Source organism: Balaenoptera physalus (genome assembly GCF_965194825.1).
Source record: "Balaenoptera physalus genome assembly, chromosome: X".
NCBI lineage: Eukaryota > Metazoa > Chordata > Mammalia > Artiodactyla > Balaenopteridae > Balaenoptera > Balaenoptera physalus.
Genome location: NC_138903.1, coordinates 132,884,874 through 132,893,850, shown reverse-complemented (window position 1 = coordinate 132,893,850; position 8,977 = coordinate 132,884,874). Strand labels below are relative to the sequence as shown.

The 8,977-nt window shown below is 59.5% G+C and overlaps 1 protein-coding gene across 14 annotated transcripts in view; it reads right to left on the bottom strand.

Moving 5' to 3' along the window:
* Nucleotides 1-8,977, bottom strand: part of ATP2B3 (ATPase plasma membrane Ca2+ transporting 3) — a 64,808-nt gene that overhangs the window by 55,413 nt on the left and 418 nt on the right. Inside the window, exon 2 of one of the 14 annotated variants that reach the window (XM_082445661.1) lies at nucleotides 6,016-6,389. The exons of 12 other annotated variants lie outside the window; for them this stretch is intronic. The gene's annotated coding sequence lies outside the window, so the exon portion shown is untranslated. Of the gene's footprint in view, nucleotides 1-6,015; nucleotides 6,824-8,977 lie in introns of those variants that run through there. One more of the 14 variants, XM_082445660.1, reaches the window with a different exon arrangement.

The following is an 8,977-nucleotide window of genomic DNA, read 5'->3' as shown; positions in this document are numbered from 1 at the left end:
GGGCAGTCATTTGTTTCCTGCCTGAGAAGGCGGGAGTGCGAGAGAGCAGGATGACACTAATTGTCCAATTACGGCAGCTGTGTGAGGAGAGCGCTGCACTGCAGCAGGGCGCCGGGCTCAGCCGCCCCTCCCCCGCACTCCGGGCTGGCACACTCTGGCCCACACCCCTCCTGCTTTACCCTGCGAGCAGGTGGCAGCCAGTGAGGTCCCGGGCCTGCCCTGCGGAGCATGGCCTGGTCTGAAGTCTCGGGAGTGGCGGGGTGGGGGGACCCAGAAGTGCCACGGCCTGGACTCTGGAGCATGCCTCTGGCCCCAAAAGGGGTAAAGAACACACACGTGGGGGCCAGGAGGCCGCGGGGCCCTGTCCTCCAGGCCTCCACGGCCGAGAACACGCAAACATGCGGACAGAATGAGGGCCCCTCCATCCCAATCCTCCCTGAAACATCCCCGGCTCTGTCCATGGTACCACACGGCCCACCCTGCCAGCTTCCAATCCCCAGAGCCAGCTCCAAGCCACCGGAAGCAAGCAAGTCCTAAACAGGTAATTAAGGAAATTATAGACAGCTGGAGGCCACGGGATGCTGCAGGCCCAGGGTGACTAGATAAGGAGACTGCCAGGACCCAAGTGTCCTCCTAGGGACAGGATCCATGGGGGCCCCATTGTGGGTCCTGCTGAGGAAGGGTCTGGTTTCTGGAAACAGGCTGAAGTCCTTGGGAAGACAGGCTTGGAGGGACTCTTAGGGTGAAGGTCAGGGGCGGGAGACTGTCAGGCAAGGACACCCACTTCCCTGTGGCCAGCAAGAGTCCAGAAGGCCAGGCTCCAAATGGGGGACCGGAGATATGCCGGCTGACTTGGGCTCCACCAAGGGGGTCTCTGAGTGCTGGCAAAGTAGGTCTCCTTGTGTCCCTCGTAGGACCCAGCTTGGCTGGAGGTTACAGCCAGGTTCAATGACCTGGCTGACTCCCCCATAGAGCCAGCTCAACCGGGAGAAAGAGGTGATGAGGACCGTCACCATAGAGGGACCCTGGGCACAGGCCACTCTGAGTACGTAGAAAACACCTTGGTCTTGGGCTTCCCACTGGGAGGGCTGAGTGGCAACGGCACAAGAGTGCTGAGTGGGGCTGAGAAGACGTGTTCAGACTGAATACGGGAGTCCAGTCTAGCTGGCCCTCTGTGACCCAGACACGAAGAACTAGCACACCAGAGCGTTTGGGCCACCTTTCCAGGCTGACCTCGGAGGGACACCCGCCAAATGTGTGGATGGAGGAGAGAGTGGCTGCTAGTGCCACCCCAGAGGACGCCTCGGAAGCTGCAGCCCAGGGATGGGCATCTGCAAGGCTCCCAGGCTCCGCTCCAGCATCCTTACCAACCCCAACTGGCAGCAACGGCAGGATCTGAAGGTCACCAGGGCACCAGACGGCAGGGGCCTGGCTGCCATCTGAATCATGCAGACGACACTCTGCTGGGTCCTGAAAGTTATTTCTCGTGGAGGACCCTGGCACACAAATCCAGAAGTATCTCCAGCGAACCTCTGAGAAGGCACCACAAAGCTCCTGCAGGCTCAGGGTGTGCCCAGGAGGGAGTGGGGGGTCATGCAGAGGCAGGAGGGCCCCTGTCACATGGGAATGCCTCAATGACAACAAGGCAGGGTCCGAGTCCCGTCCCCCCACGCCCCTGCTGACCACAGCCCAGTGAGGCCGAGAGCCAGGAAGGGGGTGGGGGACGATGGGGGATAAGATGGGGGGGCCAGCCTGACGCCACGTGCAACGCGATGAAAGTGCTGCCCCCGTGCCACCCGCAGGCGCAGCCACGTGGGCCCCTCTGGGGGCCGCCAGGGCAGGGGTCCCGGGCAGCAGTCCCCAGGCCAGCCCCTTGCCCTCTGGCCGCACGGATGGACGGGAGGGTCGGAGGGGCTCCTGCTCCACTCCGCTCCCCGGGACAGAGGTGTCCGCGAGAAAGAGCCTGGCCACCGGCCGTGGCGCTGTGGGCCGTGCAGCCAGGGGCCCAGGAGGGATGGATCAGGTGGGCGGGGGGGGGGCGCCCAGGATGGCCGGCGCCTGCGTCCCAGCCCCTCCCTCCGGGCCTGCTGCGGGCACTGGGCCACATCAGGCGGGAGCCTCCCTCGGCGGCAGGGCCGCCCACTCGCAGGGCAGCGCTCGGGAACCCAGCACTGAGGGGCCCAGACCGCCCGGCCCCGGGCCACGTGCCTCCCTCCTAGGCCCCTGGCTCCAAACCAAGATGGGACGCTTTGCCCAGCTTCTTCCAGGAGGAACAGAGCTGAGGCCCGGAAGTGGGGAGGGGGTGACAGGGAAGGTTCCCCTGGGCCTGGCGTGGCAGGTGGAGGCCCGCTCACGGCGGGGAAGCGGGCGCCTGGCCCTCCCCACGCTGTGCACCGCCGCCGCCGAGGGCGCCCAGCGCTTGCGGTCGGGGGCTGGTCCTTTCGCGGAGAAGGGCCCTCCCTGCGCGGTGGCCACCATCGTGCGCAGTGATCGTGCGCACGGACGTTCGGCAGGGAGGCCACCCCCGCTCCCCGGTCTGGGGTTTGTGTAGGACGCGGGCGTGCTGGGATTCCCAGCGTCCCGTGGTCCGGGGGGCTAAGGACGTTCCCAGGCCGGTCGGGAAGAAGTGCTCGCAGCGGCCCGGTGGCATCCACCTTCGTTCAGGGCCGGCCAGAGAGGTGACCGCAAAGCACAGCACGAGGACCAAAGCCCCGCGCTCTGAGGTCCACCACGGCCGGGATGGAGATGGCCGGCAGTGACGCCTGCATCTCCCTGCCCCTCCCTTGCTTGCTAGCTTTGTTTTCCTGCTTCTTAATCAGGAGGGTCTGGCGATCCCGGGCTGTCTGGCCATCCTGAGCTGTGGGCCTTTGCTCTGATCACGCTCTCCTGCCCACACCCGCCTCCCCTGTGTCCCTCTGTGAGGAAAACCCACAGCGTCTGCGGAGAGCCAGACGCCACCCGAGTCCGCAGAGAAGCACCCGCTGCTCTGGGCTCTAAAGAGGTCCAGAGAATGAGAGCTTGATTTGGGGGACTGGACAAGTGGCTCTAAAGTTCAGGGGACAAAGAGGCAAGCAAGAAGGGCAAAGGACATGGGACCTGCAGGTCGGGCATCAAAAGATGCAGGGTGTGGGCAGTTACCAGTGTGGGAGCCCACGCCCGAGTCCACAAAATGGGACAGACAGCCCAGAGACAGGCCCTACCGCCCATCAGGATCACACATTAACCAGGGGACAAATGGTTTAATAAAAGAAACGGGGATGATGGGTTATGGCTCGAGAACCTTACCTCATACTATTCCCCAACACAAATTTTTTTTGGATAAACAGGGCTTGGCAAATTCCGGCCTCAGGGCCAAATCTGGCAGCCAAGTGTTTTTGTCAATAAAGTCTTATCGGTACACAGCCATGGTCAGGATAGAGACCTTGTGGCTTGCCAGGTGGAAAATATTTAGTATCTGACCCTTTGCAGAAAAAATTTGCCCACCCCTGGATTAAAGAGTTAAACATCTTAAAAATGCAACTACACATACGCTCACTCACACACACGCAGACACATGGCCAACCCAGAGATGGACAGTTCCCAGATTTCTCCAAGGGATTTTGTAAGCCTAGAAGCAATGGAAGAAATCACAAAAAAATTGTGAGATACAAAGTGTTAACCTTTTGCATGAAAAAATGAAAAGGCAGTGAATGAAGAGGATTTAAAATTATTTGCAACAAGTATGCTAAACTGTCACTATGTTTCATGGATAAAGGTTATTCAGACCCACAAGAGGAAACACTTGGACCTCCACAGATAAAGGTGAGGAACTGAACAAGAAGAGATACAATTAATAAACATGTGGAAAAACGCTCAGCATCAGGAACAATTCAAGAAATAGAAACTGAAGTAGATATTCTGGAGCTAGATATTTATGCCAGGTTGTTTGATTACAATGACTAACGCTGGCAAGGCTGCAGCGAGTCAGCCCTTCAGATGCCCAGAAAAGCCCTTTGGCAGAATGAGCTTCCGTCTGGGCACTCTCTCCTCAGGACAGAACGAGTCACCCACCGAGATGCTCAGCACAGTCTCACGCATGAGAGCGAAACGAATCCGACTGCCTGGATCTCCACAAATAGCCAAATAATTAAGTGAATTACAATCTCTTGAGAGAATATTATTCGGCCATTAAAAATTGTAATTACAGCCCTGAGGACCGCCCCGATACATCCTGGGTGCTCGAGAAATAGCTGTCAAATGAGCCAACGATCATGTGTAGTTCCTTCTTTGCTCCATTCAAGTTCTTTATTTTTGCAATAAGTACTTACTGCTTTCATAATCTTCAAAAAATTAAGCCGTATCCATTTTGAAAAAAATCATTTAGAAAGGGATTACATTAATAAAGAAAATGCTTGTGTGAAGTAAAAAATAGATTACACAATTGTGCCCATGGTATAATTACAGTAATGTGAAAATAAATAGCCCATGCAAAGAAAACGGAGCAGAAACGTGTCCAATGAAATGGGAGACACCGGCTGGCACTTTGGTGATAGGATGGGGGGGGTGGGGTGTCCCTATATCTCCTACTTCTCAGCATTTCATGAATTTTCTGTAAAGGGCATGCATATTTTTAAATGAAAGAAGTAAACGTTATTAAAGAAACCCACCCAAGAGCCTCCCCTGCCTGCAGAGCTGCCCAGGCGCCTCCAGCATGCCCCATGAGCGATCCTGAACCCAGGGCAGGGGCCAGATCCGGATTTGCCCAAAGTGGTGTGCTGGGGCCGCTGGAATCAGTATCCCCACCACATGGTGGGCTGCTTCTGGAACGAGGCACTCTCGCCTCCCTTGCCCAGTTCTGTGCGGGCACCTGGGCTGGCCCTTGGCGAGTGTGGCAGAGCCCCCCAGACTCTCCAGGGTGCGGACAGGCTGCCTGGAGGCGCCCGCAGCCTCCTGACCGGCTCCCTTTCAAGGAGCCACTGGGGGCGCAGGCTTGAGAGTGGCCTCAGGGTCCCTGTGAGGACTTGGTCTGCATTGGCTCTAAAGTGGCACAGGGTGACAGAAAATTCTGGAATGATGGAAGCGTTCTCTATGTGTGGCTACTGAGCACTTGAAACGTGGTGTGTGGACGAGGAACGGAATTTTCAACTTTACTTAATTTTCAGTCAATCGCCACTCGTGGCTGGTGGCTACCACATTGAACCTCACAGCTGTAGAAAGTGCCTCGAGACCGCGGCTGCAGGACAGCACTTCTCATTTGAATAAAAGGTTTCCCCTTTACTGAGGAGCCACTCACAGAACACTGAGGCAGGCTCAGGACCCCGTTACATAAGGTGCCCCCCAAGGACACTGACCACAGCACCCCCTTCGCACAACTCTGATTTGGACCCAAGTTTCCGGAAACCTCTTGTGCTCCAAGATCCCTGCCAGCCCTCAGATGCGGGACTCAGGAGAAACCTCCAGCCCTTCCCCCGACCTGCGCCTTTCCCCCTCGCCCTGTGGCTCTGGTTTGGGTTCAGCCGTCTACTAGGCACGTGAACTTGGCCTCACCCCCTTCCCAACCTTGGGCAGTCTGGGAGGCCCAGCCTCCACTCCTCCAGTGCAGAGCCTCTTTCCTCTGTCCGGGTGATGTGTGGGCTCAGGTCCTGCTCTCCAGGTGGCGCTCCCAGGCCCACTTCCAGCACCTCCCACCCAACAGAAGGTGCACAGGCAGGGGAGGGCTTTCCAGCCGGGCGCCACTTGGCCTGGCTTCTGCCAGCTTAGCCAGGGCAGGGAAGAGAGAAACAACCAGGAGCTGGGGTCCTAGTTAAAGAAGTGGCCTTCTGGGAAAGGATGGGGGTGGGGTGGGGAGGAGACATCTGTGCGGTCCAGGTGTCTGCCTGCTGTGCCTGGCAAAGTTCACAGCCAGAGCCTGGCTCCTGGGCCCATCTCAGAGATGGCACTGGTGAGGCTCCTGGGCAGCACGCCCTGGGCTAGATTGAAGCACCTGCCTTTGGCACCACAGCCCAAGTCTCCACCTATCAGCAGACATTTACTCACCTTCGTAGACGTGCCCTGGATGGGTCACGGGGAAGACTTATTGAAGGGCAGTTAGTTCCCCAACTTGCTTGGGACTCAAATAAATCTACGGTTTGTCCGTTTCTCTCAGTGGGTAGATGGGGGGCCCAGGTGGCTCAACTTCTGACCTGCAGGGTCTTCCCAGGACTGGAAGTGCCCTTGACAATCGGCTCACTCATACAATGCGCCATTCTGCTGAGTTCAGCACAGACTTCCAGAGGCTCCGGAACCAGTGGCTACACGCACAAATCAGACTCAGGAGCCTGACGGCCTGCCTTCCAATCTTGGTTTTACCACCTACTGGCTGTGTGACCTTGGGCAAGTTGCCTAACCTCTCTGGGCCTCAGTCGCCTCATCTGCAAAATGGGGACAGTAACAGCCATTGCTTCATTTGGTTGTTTCATTGAAGTGAGAGAATGTCTGTGAAGCACTGAAAACAGTGTCTGTCACAAACTATTATCACTGTCACTACTGACATTATTTGAGGTGCTGGTAACCTCTGACAGAGACAGCAGCCATCAATTAAATATACACGTCCTCAGTTTAAGAACAGAAGGGAGCGTAGTGGGCAAAACCCACATACGTGCTGACAACTCTGTAAGGTGGGAGGAGGAAGCTGGGCCTGGCGTTGACGGCTTCGAGAGTCCCAGCCGAAGCTCGGCTCTCAAAGTCCCCAGGCGCCCAGGGCACTCTCATCTTGCCCACCAAGAAGGCCAGGGTCCCTCTCTAAAAGTCGCGCTGGGGGAGGGGGAGAGGGGCTGCAGCCGACCCCAGCACCCTTCGCTGCCACCTTGCGCTGGGAGAAGCTGTTCTGGGCTAGAGAGCGCTCACTGACTCACGGCCAACCTCCCTGCGCTCGCAAATGATTCAACGTCTGAAGCTCCAGCTCTGAATCCTGAAATGTCAGCGGAGTCCGCCGAGGCCCACCCCCACGCTCCCCAGGCCCGGAGCGGGGAAGGGACTTAGACAAGGTCACAAAGACCATCAGGCCCAGAGCTGGCAGCAAACCCGGGTGCTTTCCGCCACCTTCTTTGCCCCTCAGGGGCCTGCTGCGGCGTCCCTGCCAGCCACCCGCCTGGCGCTGTAGCTCCCCCCCAGTGCGCTCTTAGCCTCCGGGGCTTCCTTCCCCGAAGGACTGGCTTTCCTTCTGGCTCTGCACAAAGCCCCCTCCCACGCCGCCCCAGTTCCATCTGCCTGCGTTACCCCCTCCCCCCAACTTCTGTGCCAGAGACGCCTGCCCCTTCGATCAGACCACCTGGCGGCACTGGGCATGGACCAGGTTGGTCTGATCCAGACTGGCTGTGTCCATGGCCCTCCCTCTCCTCGAGGCGAGCGGCAGGGACCACAGCTGCCCAGCCCCCTCCAAACGGCTTGCTCTCCAGGGGCTGGCTCCACCCTCGGACCCTCTGCCAAGCCTCAGCTGAGGCCCTCAGGGGCCCAGACAGCCCCCCAGCCCTCCCCTCTGCAGGCCAGAGCAGGCAGGGGGTTCCCACTGCCCAGGTCTGCATCCCAGCTCCCCTCTCGTGACTCATGTGTCCTTGGTCTCCTTGGCTGTGAAAGGGGGTGATGGAAACAGTGGCGTAGCTTGTGAGACTCAGCCAGAGGGTCTAGAAACCTGCTTAGAACTGTGCCAGGACGTGTGGGAGGTGCTCCCCCCACGAGGCCCGTGAGAGTGTCCCCAGCCAGCCACCCATCCAGTCAACGCAGGGCCGAGTCCCTTCCCTTCTTGGGGCCTCAATTACCCCGTCTGAAAAATGGGGACAAAAGTCCAGGCCTTGCCTCCCTCACCGGGTGATTCTGCAAGTTCAGTGAGGTCAAGGTTGTGAATGTGCCACACAGAAACCCATGTCCGCTCTGAGCCAGGCCTGTGCTGGGCACCCGAGCAAGCAGGGCAGATTAGTAACCGGTCCCTGCCTTAAGATGCTCACAGACTAGCGAGGGGTGACTGTGGTGGGTAGGGAGTGGACAGAGCTGGTGGGCAAATGAGGGGGCTGCCTGCCAGGCTGGCGCTCAAGCCCTTGCAGGGAGCCAAGGGAGACTGGGATGGTTGGGGTCAGGCTGGACTTGACCCTGTGGCTGGCAGGGACCCACTTGAGGTCAGGGGCCCAACGGCCTCACCTTTGAAATACCGAGTGGCCCCACTCCCCCCCTCCCCCCAGCCCCGGGAATGTCAAGTGCCTAGTTGAGGGAGGCAGCCCTGCCCTGTCCCTTCAGGGAGCCTTTCCACACTCTCTCCCAACCCCTCACCAGACCCTCACCCTGGGCTCTCCAAGGCTCCCTCTGGTCCTGCCCTGCCCCATGCCGTGCCCCCGCCCCTCTCCTGGCCAGGCGTTAAGCCCCAAAGGGACCAGTAGAAGGAAGGAGACCAGGTCCGAGGAGAGAATCGGACAGTCCAAGGGGGAGACCCAGGGCTCCCTCCTCTGGGAGGTGCCACACCAGCGCTCCAAATTCCAGAATCCTGAACCCCTGAGAAAACTGAGGACCTGACCCGACCCGGAGAAGCCATCTGGCCAAGGTCACACAGGGGAGGAGCGGGGGGCAGCTGTGCGCAGAGGGATGGGGAAGGAGTTACCCAAGTGTGGCCGAGTCTGCTTGCCGTTGGCATGCCAGCGGCGGGGCCGGGCAGCTGTGTGGGCGTGCAGGGGACAGTGCGGGAACGTGTGAGGGTTTCTCAGACTGTGTGTCCGGGAAGGATGACACAGTGTGAGGGCGCGGGGGGTGGGGGGGGTGCGGAGGGGGTGCCAAGAGGCTCCGAGAAGGTGCGCGCGCGAGGCCGGCTCCAGCCCAGGCCCTGAGCCCCCGGCTGTGCCCGCCCCGGGACCCGCCCGCAGCCCCCGGCGGCCTTCCTCCCCAGACGCAGATGCGCGTGCGCGCAGGATGCGGGGCGCAGGGTGCAGGGTGCGGGGCGCTGCCCGCTGGCCTGGGGACCCGGGGGTGACGCGCG